The sequence below is a fragment of the Vidua chalybeata genome, chromosome 7 (assembly GCF_026979565.1).
Source record: "Vidua chalybeata isolate OUT-0048 chromosome 7, bVidCha1 merged haplotype, whole genome shotgun sequence".
NCBI classification, from domain to species: Eukaryota; Metazoa; Chordata; class Aves; order Passeriformes; family Viduidae; genus Vidua; species Vidua chalybeata.
The window spans coordinates 6,287,729-6,305,704 of record NC_071536.1 but is presented as its reverse complement, the minus strand read 5'-3'; the positions used below and the strand labels follow the sequence as shown (position 1 = coordinate 6,305,704).

Sequence of the window (17,976 nt, the reverse complement as noted above, 5' to 3'; positions counted from 1 at the left end):
TCAGCTCTTACCCTAAATGCACTGACTGAAGCCAAGGGATTCTGCACAGCAGCACACCCTGAAATGTTCTGACTACAAAAACCTTTCTTTTCCTAGATGCATTAAAAGCCAGCCATATCAAATGGGAAAACAGTATCTACATGTATGCTAATTTAAGTGGAGCCAGGAAAAAGTACACTTTTAATCCTCTCCTGGTTTTAAAGTCTTTAATTCCTGTAGAGTATCTCCAAGCACAGAACATCAGAAGTACTTAAAAATGCAGCAGCCAACACAATAGAACTTGCCTTTGTTTCCACAGAAGACTACTTAAGAGATTTTTAGGTAAATGTTAGCTACAGCAAGCACACAGCACATGAGGACTTAGAGATAACCTGCATTTCTTGTTTCAATATCCTAGGTATTGACTGCATGCAAAAAAGAGTTGTGAAAGACCTTAGGAGTTATTTTGGTTTATTCTCATTACCGAGAGAAAACCTAAATATATTTTGAAAGGGAAATTTAGCACCTAACAACACTTTAGATTCAATGAATGGCATATATGGAAAAAATCCCATTAACCTGAGAGATGTCACAGAACTATTAGAAAACAGTGTAAGTCAGAAAGCTGCAGTTTTAGAGAGTTTCCTATTTGTTAAAAAGTCCTCTCCTTCCAAACTTTGAAAGTCAAGTGAAATAAAACATTGGGAAATGGATCTTGCTCAAAGTATTTCCGACAAACTGGATTTCTTATGAATCCAAAGTGCAAACACAGAAGCTGCAGTTACCAAAGAGGTTCAATCCTCACCTGAAAACTACATTTACACCACCACCACCCCCCCTCCAATGACTCCTTTGTTCCAGCACTGAAATGCAGCATTGAAATTAAAGCCCTACCTTTCCTCTCAGATCGCTTCATCCTCCTGCGCTTCCAGCGCAGGCGGGCCATGCTGCAGAGGTTCCCCAAGCCCAGAGCCATGGCTTGACGTGATGCCATGCACCCCCCACCACCTGTGCCACCCCTCACCCCCTCCCAAAGCAGGAGCAGCCTATTCCCAAAAGGAGGGTTCTCCTGTGCTTCCTCTGCCCAGCCCCTGGAAGCCTGCAGTGTACTGATGCACAGTCCAGGGAACAAAGATGAGCAGAGGATGCAGCTCACCCTCACCCACTGCCAGAGGCACATGTGACAGTTAACCCTTTGTCACACAGAAAGGGCAAGGAAGGACAATTCTCTGAGAAGGACTACATCAAAGGCATCCTCACTGCTAGGTGTGGAAAGGCACAATTAATTTTATTTTGTTATTAATAAAGGAGGGCAACTCTTCAGTCTTGTAGCTCAGAAACAAGGAGAGACAAGCAAGGAAATATTTATACAGCCTAGTGCATGAAACAAGATGCCTTCAGCATCCTCTACAACTGTTTCTCATGTTCCCATTTCATACACTGCCTCAAAAGGCACAGAATGTAGTTGGAGTAGCAGGAATACATAAATATGCCAATCTCAAATACACTTTAGTCACAGATTTTCCATACAAGGGTTTCTATCAGGCCTGGGCAAGTGGCCTCCCATTGTCAACATCACCTGTGGTATTTTCTAGCTTTTTCATAAACTAAAAAGTAACGTGTGACATTATGGGATAATGTGGTATCATCCTGTTTTCCCATGTGAGTGACCAACAAACATATGTTGATCCTGTTGATCCTACATATCATCAGCACAGGCTGAGAGTTGCAGCTATTCTTTAATCCTGCCCTCAGATTAAACCTCACAGGACAAAAAAGCATTTTCCAGCTGTTCTCAGATCTTTATTTCTCAGTACATCAGGAACACAGCACATGACTGAATCTAGATCATCTCTGGTAAATTACTTAAATGCACCATCATATTTTGACAACTATCCATGCTGGCGTTTTTTGAAAAACATTGCCACTGGCATCTTAAAGTAGGAGTACTTCACTAACCAAAGCCAACATGCTCCAGCTCACCACTAGAACTGGGTTGATGTGCTAACAGGGTGCTCTGCCTGCTGGCACTCATTCCCCAGATCCCAGATAACAGCTTTTACATCTCCAGACTGTGATGGAGAGCAGAGACTGAGTGACTGTAATTATTTTTGTCTGAAGCCTAAGCACTAAAAGCTTCAAACTTCCCCACTTCAAAGGAACTCAAGTTCTACTTCAGCATCCATGTTATTAGACACTACTTCTCTGAGAATGAAGAAAGAGCAACAGGATCATTTGAGCTCAGTTGACACTGAATTTAGAAAGAAGAACTAACCATGGAGGAACAAGCCTCCAATGCAATAGTCATGCCACAGTCACACCTTCACCACTAAGATCAGGAGGAAATGAGTCCCATCAAAGAGCAACTCCCCAAACTAGTGCTGTGCCTAATCTGCTGTGCTGTTCTGAATGCTAATTAAGAGTTTCAAGCCAAGTTTCACATTTCAATATACAATAAGCTGTGTGTGACAGACCAAGGACATGGAGGGTGAGGTATCTACATCTACACAGCTCTGAAGGAACAGCAATACTGACAAAGAGAGGAAGGGAAAAAACATCCCTTAGGGGGATGAGAATTCATTTTTAATCTTGGAGAAAAAAGCACAATTTGTAAAATGCAAGGACAGCCTGTGCAACTACCAAGCTCTTTACCATAATTCCTTCAGCTGCTCAAACTTTTACCACCTTGTTCTCAGCACAGCCAAGATTGAGATACATAATAATGTGCATTTCTCCTTCCTTCTGGGGGACAAGTTCCTGCATTAGCTATCTGAACTCAAAAGTGATTTTGCTTTTAATAATTACTTTATCTGCCCTAACCTGTCAAGAGATTTGATTTGGCATGAAGAATGAAAAGAGACTTCTTCAGGTCACCTTTGTAGCTCTCCTCCCCAAAGCAGCTCCTAACTCTACCAACCCCTGCTCCTCAAGGCAGTGACTCTGGGGTATGACACTCAGGAAGGAGGCCTAAGACAAGGCCTTGAAGGATGACAGCTTTGAAGAGAGAAGATCATCTCTAAGACGTGACTATTGCCTAAAGAACATACACAGTGCATTTGGGAGAGAAACTTGGTGACCTGCTGCAGGTGTAACATTAACAAGAGTTTTAGGAAATAAAAAATATCATAGAACCAAATCATAGACCAGTAGTTTGAGTTGGAAGGGACCTTAAAAAGCTCACCTCTTTCCAGCCCCTGCCATGGGTAGGGACATCTTCCACTAGGCCAGGCTGCTCCAAGCCCTGTTCAATCTGCTCTTGAACAATTCCAGTCATGGGGCAGCCACAGCTTCTCTGGGCCTCACCACCCTCAGAGGGAAGAATTTCCTTTTAACTTCTAATCTAAATCTTCCCTCTTATAGTTTACAACTATTTCTTCTTCTTTTATCACTATCTTTCCACATGAAAAGTCACTCTTCCTCTTTTTCGTAAGCCCCCTTTAGGTACTGGAAGGTCACAATGAGGTATCCCAGAGTATTCTCTTCTCCAGGCTGAACAACCCTGTAGATATGTATGAAGTTAAATACTCAATATCCTTAAATATCTTATAATGTCCACATGATTAGACAAAAGCAGGTTGAAAACCAAGTGCAAGGAAGTAAATACTGCACACAGAACAGAACTATGGCAATCAGTGTTAATGTGTGTGCCAGAAGCAGTAAATCCCACAACATCTTGTATTTCACAGATCTGACACCCAGTGAGCATCAAAGAGAAAATGGGCTGCCTTCTCTCCAAAGAAAGAGCAGTTCCCAGGTGGAATTTGGGACCTACCCATCTCCAATACTCCCATTTCACCTGCATCCCTGAACCAGGAATGCAGAGACACTGAACAACTCCAGCATATTCCACCCAAACCCCAGAGGTAAACTAACCCAGGTGAGATCAGAAACAACACATCGAGACTGATGGAAAAGTTCAGCATCTCCCCAATTCTCCCCTCTGCCACCTAGCCCAGTGGAACAAAGCCTATTATTCCATGGATTTATGACTTGTGATAGATGGAGTTTTGTGATGAAGGATTTGTGAGCTCAATTTAGAGACCCTGTAGCTGTGGCATCTCTAATCCCTTTTCATCAGGTTCCCTGGCAGCAGAGGCTCAAGGCCATGCTGCAGCCCCTATTTTACATAGATATAAAGTATACTTATACACATCACCTATCATATGATAAATTTTTAAATAAATAACACGTGAAAATCTCCATGCACCAAAACATCCTTGAAAATCACACTTACTTATAGATTTGGCCCCCATTATCAGCTTACTTTACATACTCTTTGAAGAAATACTCATACACTGTATTTTTAAAGTGCTTTTAAAGATTTTTTAAATTTTTTGCTCCCACAAGCAAGCAGGGTATTTTTCAAGCACAAGGACAATATTACAAGCCAACAGCAGTTTTCCTTTTAGTTTTGTGTACTTCAGCAAGAATGAATAGAAATCAGCATCAACTGCTAGAATTAGTAGGAGCTAAAGTACAGACTGAGTAGCTGCTCTGCACAAATTCCAGACCCAGAGCTGCTGGCTGCATACTGGGAACCCCAAGAGCTCTGATATAAACCTCATACTGGAGTTTACTGGTCAGCTTGGAGTCTATTCCTCAGGTGATTAAATCCATTCCAACAGCACCATCTGCTGTTACAGAAATGATTGAGGTTGCATCTATTGTTCCCTCAACCAAGGAATTCTAGAGCTCTGCTCACAATTAGAAATAACTTAAGATGTTTGCAGATTTATTCTCTAACCTCCTTACCAGGTTTCTGTTAGGACTGAACATCTCTTTTTTAATGTATTTTTTTCTGAAGGACTCCTCAAGTACCTGTAACTGTCAGAAATGTATTTAGGATGTGCTACCAAGACAAAAGTGGAAACTATTCAGAGAGAAAAACTGAGCAGCCTGGACCTCCCAGTAATATTAATATTTTCTATATAATTTAAAAGATAATTGATACAGCTATCCAGCACTAAGGAAAATAATCACTAATTGGAAGAAAAATCTAAAATAGTTTTAAAGGAGATTAAAAGAAACTCAGGTGTCTTGAAGCTGTTTCATAAAAAGAAAAAAAAAACAGTCATAGAAGTAGGCTGATGCTTTGGATTAGGAGGTAGACTTACAATTTGGGCTTATTTCCTCTTTTCCCACCAAAATCAGTTATTAAGCTTTGCTCAAACACTCTGCAAACTCTCAAGTCCTACATGCCAGTTCTGCCTATTTACTTTATTAATATGCACTGGATACAAATTTGCCCCCAGAAAGGTAACCAACTTTTTGTAATATCAACTTGTAAAACAATATCCTCTCTATTTTCAAGCTGCTGATCCAATAACTGTGAAGGGATTTAGAGTCCAAACATAAATAAAAGTTATAGATAAAACAAGAAAGTACTAAATAAGTGTTCAAGTACATTAAAATGAAGTTTCTCCTCCTCCAAGTTATGAGCCAAATGAATCAATCAGAAAACAAAGAATCCTGCTCCATGCTTGCAAATACAGTGTGCTTACCTTTTTAGTTATTGGAGACACATGCTGATTCTGCAACCTGCAAGAAGAGGAAATCCAGTCAATTGTTTGCTCTTTAAAAATTTGTGCATTACAAATAGCAACTCCTGACCTTAAAAGGGACACATTTCTGATTCTCTAAAAATAAATAGTCCATACTACAGATACACAGTCCCAGAGCCAAGTCTTTTGCTACCCTAACAAAGACATTCTGGACATTCCTGGTTGGAAAAACAAAAATTAAGAAAAGAAATCAAGACTCAGGATGCCTAATACTGTTTCAGAAGAAACATCCCTAAGGTACAAGCAGTTATGTAGTACCCAATCTGCAATCTCTGTACCTTCTAAGAGAGAGGTTCAGCAAAAATGTAGTAAATAATGGTGTAAAACTGATATAAACATCTGTGCTATCACAGCCAACTTGAAAGCAAATCCAGAGTTCTCATCTTGTTAAGATTTTTTTTTTTTTTAAGATCTTCAGTTTTTATTTTTAGGGAGTGATTTTAATCCATATAAAAGGTCCCTCATACAACAACCCCCTTTCCAAACACCACTTTCTCGATCCCACTGACATCAGACTGCACTCTCCTGCAAAAGAGGAAAATCCCTCAACTACCAGCAGTGGGGTGGAAAACAACTGGCAGATGGAGGGTAAAACACATATACCCCTAATCTTAAGGTCTCTTCCAACCCAAACCATTTTGTGATTCTGATTCTAAGGAGGATACAGGATAACAGGGATGCTGTGAGCAGTTTTATTTCCATGAATAAGCACCAGGAACAGACAGCTTTAATTCAACAGACAAGCTCCTAGTTCTAAAAAAAAATACTGATGGGGCCTTACCAGTGTGAAGATAAGACTATTCTAAAACAATATTCCCAAATCACAATCACACAGCCCACGAGAGGGTGCTGGTACCCTGCAGAAACCTGCACTGAATTCAAGTTACACAGAGCACAGCTACACAACACAAGCTGATGGCTGCACATCTCTGAAACTAGTTTGGTCAAAAAGGGATCAGACATAATATTTGAAGTCCATAAATTAGCATGTTGCATTGATTTGATCCCAGCTTTTATGACATTTCAATTTCAACACTTCATAGTGGCATCTTCCAATAAAAATAAAAAGATCAATGTAAATACTACATTGGTCTTAGCATAAAGCAGGAAAAATGCCCAGAATACTGAGTTCAGAGTCAAAGTCCCAACCTAGTTTTCCCATATCCACAATAAAACCTTCCAAACTCTTGGAAAATGAGCTATAAATTAGGTGTGATGTGAAAATCCCATATTTGTGGCAACAACCACCAAAAATGTGTTTTAAAAACAAGGTTTTGATAATTCTCTTCCTATGTGAGCATTGCTTAAAGTTACAATTAATCCTGAGAAAACACACTGCTAATAGTTTGTATATTAGTATATCCTTGAGTTAATTTAGGTTCCACATTATCTTCCTTATATTACTCCAGTGAGTAATTCCCTAACAAACTAAAAACAATCCATGAAAATTGAGATTTTAACTTTACCACTGAGTACCAAAAGTCCTTACATATGGACAGCTGCATTGAGTTTTACAGAGAAAGAACCAGCCAAGGCTAAGAGCTAGGAAAAAAAGCTTAGCTTAGTAATTATTTTTGTTATACTGTGAGCAGTAAAGACAGGTGGAGGAAAAACTGAGACTTGTAACACCTTCAACCAGTAAAAATTCTAAATAGCAAAGAAAGGGAAATACTACTACGTTATAAAAGCCAGAAACAAAGCTCTGATCTTCAGCATGTCCTACCTGGCTCTGTCCAGTGGCAAATGGCTATTTTGGGGTTTGTTCAAGTTGTGACATGCTTCCCCAACACCTTCTGCAGGGAGAGCCTGCCAGAAGGGGCTCCTCTAGGAGCTCAGCACTTTGCCACAGCATCTCCATATTGTTACCTTGCAAAAAAAAAAAAAAAAATCAATAAACCAATTCTTTTCCCTTACTAGTGAGTTAATTTACCCTAAAATGTTCAGAAACATGTCCATGATTTCTTCCAGGGCAGCAAAGGATACTTGAAAATTATTTGAAGAACACAACGTGTCAGCCATTTAGGAATATCTTCAAATTCTAACTTTTTAAAGATCAGCTGAAAATATTTCAAGGCAATGAGAATCAAAACAGACATCTGAGGGTATCACCTCAAGACATAAACCTGCAAAAACCACCCAAACACAAGGCAACAACCTGGAGGCACTCAGCACCAGCCCTATGGTCAGGATAAAAAAAACACCACTTCCAAACTTTCTGGGTTTACTTTCCTATTTATTTTACTTCTCACATGTTGAAAAAGAAAATTAAATCTGTTGAGGCATCTCAACTGCTGATGCATGACAAAAACCACAGGTATGTTAAATCCAGTGTAGAACAGTTTGGGTTGGAAGGTCTCCCTTCTCAATATAGTGTCCTGCCTTGGGCAGAAACACCTTCCACTAGTCCAGGATCCTTCAAGCCACATCCAGCCTGGCCTGGGACACTTCCAGGGATGGAGCAACCACAGCTTCTGTGGGCACCCTGTGCCAGGGGCCCCCCACCCTCACAGGGAAGAATTTCCTCCTAACCCCTAACCTAAATCTCTCCTCTCTTAGTTTAAAACCATTCCCCTTGCCCTTATCCCTATCTGCCAGTGTAAAAGTCACTCAGGGAATGTGAGGAAGAGATGCCTTGAAGCAAGACTTTGTTCCTGATCCCAGAAAACAACAGTGTGAGACTCCAGTAAAAGACATGAGGTTAAGAAGTGCTTGGACAGTGCTCTCAGGTGGGATCCTTGGGGTGTCCTGTGCAGGGCCAGGAGTCAGACTCCTTGATCCTTGTGGGTCCCTTCCAAGTCAGGAGATTCTGTGATTGTGACATGACATGTTTTCTCATACACCAAGTCATGAGTCTCCACCATAAACTATAAATGCAGTTCAACAGCACAACTACAGAACCAGGTTTTCCTCTGAAAACATCTTCCTTCTAAATATGAAGAAAAAATTTGACATCTATGATGTACTTCAGTTTATCAGTCTGAATTAAAGAAATAATAGCCCAAATCCAACCCACACTCCCTACAGCCCCTTTGAACTGCTCATTTAAAATTCTAAAGTAAATTGAGAAAGAATAGCAACTGAGCACCACAATGAAAAAAGTAGTTTAGAAAAAAAGGACATATATGCTGCAATTGGAAAAAGTAATGCAGTTTACACATGATACAAGCTGTCAAAGGCTTCTCCCTCCCTTGATATAAAACAAACTCTTTTGGAACTTACAAAGAGGTACACGAGACACTGAAACAAAGTTCACTGACACTTCAAAAGCTATGAAAATTCAGCAGCTCTTAAGCAACAGGAATCCATGGATAAAATAAAAAAGAGAATGCTACTCCATCAAGTAATATCCAAGCATTTACTGCAGCAAATAAACAAAAGTATGTTCATTTATTCTCATTTATTATAAAACACACAATTATCCAAAAAATGTTAAGGAAGAAACACAACAAAGTATTTTTCAAATATTCTCTCACCAAAAAGTAGTATATATTTGCATAGTATCAGCAAGAAACTCTTCACTTCTAACTTTTTTTAATTTTGCCATCTCCTATGTTTGAAAAGTTATATTCACTGGTGTACTGGTACATTTGGCATCCTAAAGCCTCAAGAATAAATTTTGATACTGAAACAACATCATTTCAAAATCAAAAGTTTTAATGCCACTCCTCTTTTCACAGGATCATCCCATGTATAAGAGCAGTTACCTTAGGAGAGAATGTGATTGAAGCCAAAGGAATCATTAACATGAGCAAAATTACCATAAATGTCTTCAGGGGGGCTTAGGCTTTAATCTTATTGTTGCTGTTTTCACTGTAGCTAGTGTTTAAATATTTACATTACTCATTTAGCTGCTTTAAACATTAGTCAAACTGAAACAGTCCAACAGTGCAACCTCCAGACTAAGCAGCAGCTTTTACAAGGCAACAGAATTTAAGAAGTCAGTTGTAGTTTCTGTTTGGTGTTAGTAGTTTTTAGACAACAGCTAAAAAAAAAAATAAGTTAATTTTTACTACAGACAAATTGTGGACAAGAATTTAGGCTACAGGAGCAGCAAAGACAGGACAACCCACCCATCCCACCACATTGACCAAGTCTGACACTGGAAGATGCCCCACTTTGGAGCAGATGTTGTTGCATCAACTTGATAAAACTGCTGAAAGCTCTTCTCAATGCTACAGTGATCAACCAGAGTTTTCAGCTTAACATATTCAAAAAAAAACCAAAAAAAAAAAAAAAAAAAAAAAAAAAAAAACCAAAAAAAACCAAACCTGCAAAACTTCCTTCAAACTTGTATGTGCAGTACCTACTAGAGGAATGGAAATCTTTCTTCCTTTGAACAGCAGCAGTATTTTCCAGCCTTCACAACAAGGCAGACTTGATGACTTTCAGTCTTACTCCCACCCTATGGCAAAGATTAGATGCATGTGAACACTTTGTACTTAGCACTGGTCTTCAGAAAAATGCCTCAGAAATCAATGTTTAATAAAAGATGCTAAATAATTATCACTCAGATTAACAGTGTTCAAAGCCATGAGTTTATGTTGTGCATTAAAGATGCGTATCTTCTCTGGCTGGTACCTGGGAAGTCACTCTCCACAGTCCTTAAATAAAGTGTATTGCTTCAGGAGTGCCAGAACAAGGCACTTTATTCCCAGACCTCCCAGACATTTAAAACAGGTTGGGATGGCTGTGCCACTGCCTCCAGCCTCTTGGTGTAACAAGAGATTGCTGACAAGCTGGGAGACAGGCTGGGAATTAGCAAAGGTGGGATGAAGTGTGCATGCTAAGCCATGCCTAAAGTGATACACCCTTCACTGGGAGCTCCCAGACCATGCCTACAGCCTCAAGAACCAATGTGGTTTATTCCTGGATTTAAAAACAGAACACTGAGAGGCCAAGTGTTACCTCTCAGCACCTGATGGTAGACAAGTGACATGACAGATATTTAAACCAACCCCCCTGCTGAAAAGATCCAAGAGGCAAAGCCATATCCACACACAAATCACTGCAGGAAAAAACATCTTATGCAGCCCAGACAACAAATGTCTTCAGTTTTGGTGATGAGAGGCAACTTGACTATAGTACTGTCCCAAGATGAGGACAGAACAGTAGAAGAGGGTGCTGCAACTTCAGTAGAAAGAGTTCACCAAGGTAAAATGTACAAGCTGGAAACAAGGCTTAACACAGTCACTGATTGTGCACATTTCAGTCTCAGAACGGTTTGGGTTGGAAGGCGCCTTAAAGACTTCTTCCAGCCCCTGCCACCAGTAAGCAACATCTTCCAGTGCAGGAGCACCTTCTACTATCCCAGGCTGCTCCAAGCTCTGTCCAACGTGGCCTTGAACATTTCCAGGGATAGGGCAGCCACAGTTTCTCTGGGTGACCTGTATCAGGGTCTCTCCACCCTCAGAGCCAAGAATTTCTTCGCAAAATCCCATCTAATGCTGCCCTTTGTCAATGGGAAGCCATTCCCCCTTCTCCTTCTCTCCCGGCCCTTGCCTGAGGTCCCTCTCCAGCTCTCTTGGAGCCCCTTCAGGCACTGGAAGGACCTCTAAGGTCCCCCCAGACTCTTCTCCAGGGTGAACACCCCAAGCTCTCCCAGCCTGGCTCCAGAGCAGAGGGGCTCCAGCCCTTGGAGCACCTTCAAGGACTCCCCTGGACCCACTCGAACAGGCCCACGTCTTTCTTGTGCTGAGGGCCCCAAACCTGGACACAGCACTCCAGGTGGAGTCCCACGAGGACAGAGGGGGAATTTTGGGCTTATCCTCTGACTCCCAATGCCAGCCATTCTCCAGCAGCCTGCAGCTCACCAATACCTTCCCCCATGGGAGATACAGCACAAACTGCATCTGCTGTGCACAAAATGCCAGGGGGGAAAAAATTCATGGATTGTACAAGTGCACCCACCAACAGCCTTTTTACCAGGTATAATATTATTTTTTAAATAGATGTTGTGCATGTAATGTGGATGAGCTTTAGAGCTCTTTATTCCTTTAGCTTTAACTTGCACCTTACAGGAACTCCATGCACAGGGAAGTTAAAAAGCTGTGAAAGAAACCTGAATCATGCTGTTTTCCCAGCAAAGGATTGGGTTTGCTGGAAAACATATTTCCAGGTCAGTTGTTTTCTTGCTGCTTCTCTATGGATATTAATTTTGTGCTCTGGGCAGAGCTGGAGACTGCAGAGGAGCAATGCAGGGATGGAACCAGACCACAGCAAGGACTCTGGGCACACGGTGGCTCTCACCCCACCACACTGGACAAGGAAAAGACACCCAGTGTCCCAATGCAGCAGGAAACCACAAGTGGCAGCACCTTAAACTGAGTTTTCTTCTCCACATGGGCCCACTCTGAGGCTGTCCCAGAGAGGGAGCATGGCAGCAGCAAGCTAAACTAGAAGCACTCCATGTTTGTAACTCAAGTCTCACTGACAGCCTGCATTTCCATAGTGGCGACTTCCAGGATTTTGACATCTGTCTCATCCCTGCAAGGTTTTAGGTAGAAGAAGCTGCTGGACTTCTAAGAATATGAAAGTGTTACATTTCACTTTTACAATCACATTTCTGCTTTTCTCCTACTAAAATATGAGCAGATTTGAAGAACTTCAAGCTAACTTTTGATGTACCTTGACTTCCCGCCAGTCTTCTGAGATCCTGGAGCCTTCCTCAGGATCTGGCCTGCAACTGGCTGTCAGGGATCTCCCTAACCAAAGACTGACTCAAACTGCCCCTTCCAGAGTAGTTCCTTGAGTTATTCAACATCAAGTTACTTTTTGTTAGAGAAAGAAAAAAAAATTTAAAAAAAAAAAAAAAAAAAAAAAAAAAAAAAAAAACACACCAAAAAAAAAAAAAAAAAAAAAAAAAAAACAACAAAAAAAAAACACCATCAACCACACTTACGGTGTAAAATCTGAGTGCCATCACCACTCGGGTGTGTGGGCAGAGTGTTTGCCATCACAGAATATTAGACATTTTCAGCCACATTGTGCAGAAATGGGACTAACCACCTTCGTATTCAAGAAACTGTAATACATCCCAGAGTTTGACAAGACAAGCAAGGAAAACACCCAGAAGATTTTGGATAGGGCAGGAGGAGAGCAAGAGAGAGGGAAGACGCTGGCATGACCAGGCACAGGTCAGGACCTGTGGGCTACATTACCCACATGTGGAATCACAGAATCACCAAAGCTGGAAAATACCTCTAAGATCATTGAGTCCAGCTCTTAAGACAGAACCTCCACATTCACAATTGAATCATGTTCCCAGGTGCCACATCTACACACCTTTTGAACACTTCCAGGGATGGTGACTGCACCACTGCTGTGGGCAGCCTGTGCCAGTGCCTGGCCACCCTTCCAGTGAAGAAATGTCTCCTACTAGTCAATCTAAATGTGCTCTGGCACAACTTGAGGCCATTTTCTCTGGTCCTGTCACCTGTTGTCTGAGAGAAGAGATCTATCCCTGTCTGGCTACAACCTACTGTGAGGGAGTTGTAGGGAGTAATAAAGTCCCCCTTGAACAAAAACCACATCAGAGAGCAACTGGACCAAAACTTGTGAGTGCATCAAGACTACATCAGACATTTTTGACATGTTCCTCCCAAGGGTTGAGATGTTGGGAGGTAACTGATACATTAATTTTCATTAGCCTTTTTGAGTTCAGATAAATAACAAATGATGTTAGGTTATCTGAAAAGCTGAGTATTAAAGTTGTTCCTGATAGCCAAAGAAAACAAGACAAGACAAATGGGAGTTGAAATACTTACACCTACTTTATCTACTAAGTTATTTATACAAAATAGCCCAAAGAATCTCCCAGCAAGACAAACCTGAAACTATTTAGAGGGCAAGAATTAATGAATAACTGATGAAAGTTCCTGATCATAGAGTCCCAGGCTGGTTTGGGTTGGAAGGGACCTTAGAGCTCATCTCATTCCAAATCTTACCATGGGAAGGGACACCTCCCACTATCTGAGGTTGCTCCAAGCCCTGTGCAACCTGGTCTTAAACACATCCAGGGATGGGGCAGCCACAGCTTCTCTGGGCAGTCTGTGTATACACCATCCTGCCCAACTTTGCAAATCAGCATCACATCAAAGCAGAAGGCAAACAGAGAAGGACTACAGGGTGATACATGGCACAGGGAGCCTGAGAGAAGTACCTTAAGGAGCTGCTCAGTCAAGAAGAACAAATCAGAGTCTGACCATACAAACACAGGGGGAAAGGGAAAAAGGGAAATAATTATCAGTCCTGGAAGGGAGCGCTGTACACAATCAAAGGCAAGAAGTAGTCTGTGCTTTTCAGGCAGAATTGATACATGCTGCAGATGTTGGCAGAGCAAGTACACTGGATTAGCCCCAAGCACATCTATCCTTCTACAGCCCTCCAGAAAGCACCTCTGGGTGGCCCCAGGAGGAGGGCAGAGCTGCCAGCCTTCCACATGTGCCACAAGCAGGCAGCTGCCAGGCAGCACCCACCACCAAGCAGCCAGGAGCTGAGGAGGAAGGATGACAAATCCAAGAGACACCAGCCTTCACCTGGGACACGGGTGAAGGACTGAAGAAATCACTTGCCCATGATTTTGTTGGACACCAGAGAACTCTCTTCCCTGCTCAGTTGTATTTCCACTCCAGGCAAAAGTGGAGCCACACAAAATGCCTGCTGCCATCTTCCCCATCTTACCGGGCACACACACACCTGAACGACCACCACATCCTTCCTCTGTCTCTGCTGCTCCCAACACCTACAGCAGCACAGGCATAAGGTCCAAGGATGACCCCACCAGAGGCCCCCAAACTTTTAAAACAGCAGCAGATTACCAAGGAGACCAGCACTGCCTCTGCACAGACTGTACCTGCTCCAGGCAAGAGGATGGAAAATCCTTGTTCCCCTAGCACACCAACCCAGGGGAGCAAATAACTCAAGACATAACATTTCCTTCAGGTTCAGGACAACAAAACCACAGAGAGAAAGCCATTTAATGCCATCAAGAATACTTAAGAGATCTCAGCCACAGCAGCAAATAGTCTATCAGTTCATATGCCAAAAAAACTCCATGTTGAGTAGAATTTGGATTATGAACCTACTTTAGTGACCTTTTACTGTAGTTATTTTTAGACTGAAGTTTTTCTTCTGGACAAAGCACCAAAGATAAAATATTATACATATGCATGTATTTTTAATATATGTACATACTGCATGCATTTTCTGTGAAGCAGCAGCTACTGATTCAGAAATACAGGGAGTTGGCTGTTCTCTCAAGGATAACCTATGCACTGTGAACATGCACTTTACAAGAAACCAAGTCTTAGCTCTGGGAGGTGAAATCCTCCAAAAAGAACATCAGCAGCCTCCTAAGATAGATCCAAAAGTCATTTATTCAAAACTACCCCACTGCACACATATTAAAGTAGTATACACTAGCAATGCTGCCAGCACAACTGCTGGATCAAGAGGTGTTTGTATGCATTTTAAGTATAACTGGATGTAAAAATAATCAATACGATTCTTGTATTATTTTGTATTTTTACAATTTATGTCCAGTTTGGACTACAGCAACATCCCAAACCTAGGCAAGAAAACACTGGAAGACAGCAAGGAAGGTCTGTGACCCAGGGAGATGTAAAAATACCCAAGCCAAAGCCATAAATAATGCTGAGGAGCTCTGCTACACTGAAAGCTACCAGAAGAAAAATTCCTTTTCCTGCTTTCTATCCACAGCATTCTAAAAGCTATGACCTTCAAAATATTGGCTATTTTTCTTTACCTTTAAAAGCCTGCTTCATCTAAGCTGTCCTACAAATCAGGCGATACTCTGGCAAGAGAGGAACAGTCAATAGCCATATTCTTCAACAGAGCTTTTATTACAATAATCAAATGTACTTCTAGTCCCTTCCATATTCACTGAAAGCCACCAAGAGCAGTTACTTAGAAAGTGTTCTCACAGCTATCTGGGAACCTCGCTTAAGTCTGGAAAGCAAACTTTAAGAGCAAGCAAACCTACTGAACAAAGGACTGAAGAAAGAATGTGTTGAAAGGAGAACAAGCCACAGCTCGTCTTGGGGTTGTCCTGCGCAGGGCCAGGAGCTAGACTCAACAATCCTTGTGGGTCCCTTCTAACACTATGAACCCTGAACTTGAAAAAGGCTGAAAGCTGAAAGCCAGCAAGGGCATCACAGATGCTAAGAGAAGTTGTAGGTGTTCATACCCAGGCTGGGCAACTGGCCCCAGAAGTGTCATGGCCCAACTTCAGCGGAGCTGCTGACTGAAACCTGACTGAGCTTCTGTCTGAGCAAAAGCACACAAGGAGGACAAAGGAGATGGAAAATAAGCAGTGGGGTTGGGAATACTATCCAGTAACACTGGGTATTATCTGGGCTGCAAAAAAAGAGCCAGCTAGCCATCATGACTGGAAACACAGTGATGAGAGGAAAAAAAGTACAGGGTTATAGGAACACTAAGTTTATTTATTGAAGTTGCTTATATATATATATATATCATATATACTAATATTTTAAATATATATTAATATTTTAAAATCTATGAAATGTAACTGATATAGTATCTTATGTAACTGGGATGTGCCAGGAGCAGGAGGGCAGGACGAGCCTCCCTCCGTCCCTCCGGCGGCAGCAAGCACCCGCAGCCCGGCGGCCGCGGCCCCGCTCGGTACCACGGAGAGCTCCCCTCCTCCCTCCTTCCTAAAATGGAAAACCAAATTGCCACCAAACAATCGTTTTTCCTTCCAAGCAGGAAGGAAAAAAACCAAAACGATCTCACGGGCTGTATCTGAGGAATTTGTACGCAGAAGAAGTTCTCTTGACAGCACAGAAGTTATGTGCATGAAGAATGATGCTGCTGTCCAAATATATGAATAAATTACCATCTTGGCAATAAACACAAGCCAAAGCTCAAAAGAAGTATTTCATTTCCAGGCAAGTTCATTCATAGATCTTACTAATAGTGAACCTGATTCCTTTAGGAACTCAGGAGCAGCAGAAGGAAAAGCATATAAGAAGATTAGGTTAATACTATATTTAAGCATATGTAAGGACAGTGAATGAAATAGTGATTATTCACTCATTTAATTCAAGAAAAACAACCACTTACTAAGAATAGCTTTCAGGGGATAAAAGAAGATAAACTAGGCTGCACCAGGGAAAAAAAAAAAAAAACTCGACAGAGCTACAGTAGTACTCGCTATCCCTCATTATCCATATTTGTCAGCACTGAGGTCTGGGGAAATCAACTTGGATATAAAAGCATCAAACAGGGACAAACAACCCAAAGGTTTCCAGACTAATGCATCCTTTCTACCAGTTCAGAAGCTTTCCCAACTCATTATCATCCTCATGGAAAACAGCAGAGTTGCATTTAACGTAACAGATTTTTGCAAGAGTTTCAAAGACACGAGATAAAACATATCTTGTGGATTTCATAGAAGGACCTGACAGTCCTTGTGAAATAGAGGGGGGAGCTACTGGGCTTGAGCTCCCACCAATTCCAGCATGTATGGTGGATTATGGAGTGAAGACAGGATTTTCTCCACTTTCACGAAACACTTCCTGGGAGACTGCGCCCCTTTGGCAGTACTTTGCCAAAAGCACAGGCACATGCTCCCAAGCAGACCTTGCTGCTTTCACTTGCATCAGCTGTGCTTTTCTGCCTCATGCTCTTGAGAGCTGCTAATTCAATGAAGGGTCCCGATTTAGCTTCTTATTAATCAAACTCTGAACAGTCATTAGCAACAGAAGCACAATCCAATCACAAACTTAGAGGCAGTGGACATGCCCCTGGAGCTCATCTCTGCACTCACCCTCCTCCAAAGGGAGCCTGTGCAAGCTGTCCCACCTCAAGCACAGAGGTGGAGACATGCAGGATTGTCACAGAATCACAGAATCATCAGGTCTGGAAAAAGACTTCAAAGACCACTGAGTCTAACCAGGTCCACCACTAAGCCATGTCCCTGTGTGCCACATCTACATGTTTTTGTTGACTCAGAAGCATGTTCCCAACTCCAATTAAAACACTGGCATACGCACCCAAGCCGCAACTGCCAGGGTCAGTGGTTTGACTTAAGCATTAATTTCCAGCTCCTCTTTGTTATCAAAACACAGTATCACATGACATCAAACTGCAGAACACCACTTGGCACTGGTGAGCGGCGGGAGATAAAAAGCATCTGTAAAAATACCACTACAAGAAGGTCTGTATAATACACATTAAATCCCAGGAAAGCCTATCTGCTGCCAGCACTGGAAGGATGGCTTTGCTGCCTGTAAAAGTGCTTCTAAACCAAGAGAGGGTCCACAGACCTAGAGAAGACATCAAAGCCACCATGGCTGAGAAAATACAAGCATTGTGCCACACAGCTGCTCTGAAAAGCTTACAGGAAAAAAACAGGAACATGCTCTAGTCCTGATGGAAAAGATCACTCTGG

The 17,976-nt window shown here is 41.8% G+C and overlaps 1 protein-coding gene across 5 annotated transcripts in view; it reads right to left on the bottom strand.

Annotated features, from left to right (window-relative positions):
• The window catches only part of ADARB1 (adenosine deaminase RNA specific B1), a 61,250-nt gene that overhangs the window by 36,759 nt on the left and 6,515 nt on the right, over nt 1-17,976 (bottom strand). For 2 of the 5 annotated variants that reach the window (XM_053947744.1, XM_053947748.1), the window contains exon 2: nt 5,481-5,517. The gene's annotated coding sequence lies outside the window, so the exon portion shown is untranslated. Of the gene's footprint in view, nt 1-5,480; nt 5,518-7,263; nt 7,406-9,843; nt 9,936-17,976 lie in introns of those variants that run through there. The other 3 variants (XM_053947746.1, XM_053947747.1, XM_053947745.1) reach the window with 3 other exon arrangements.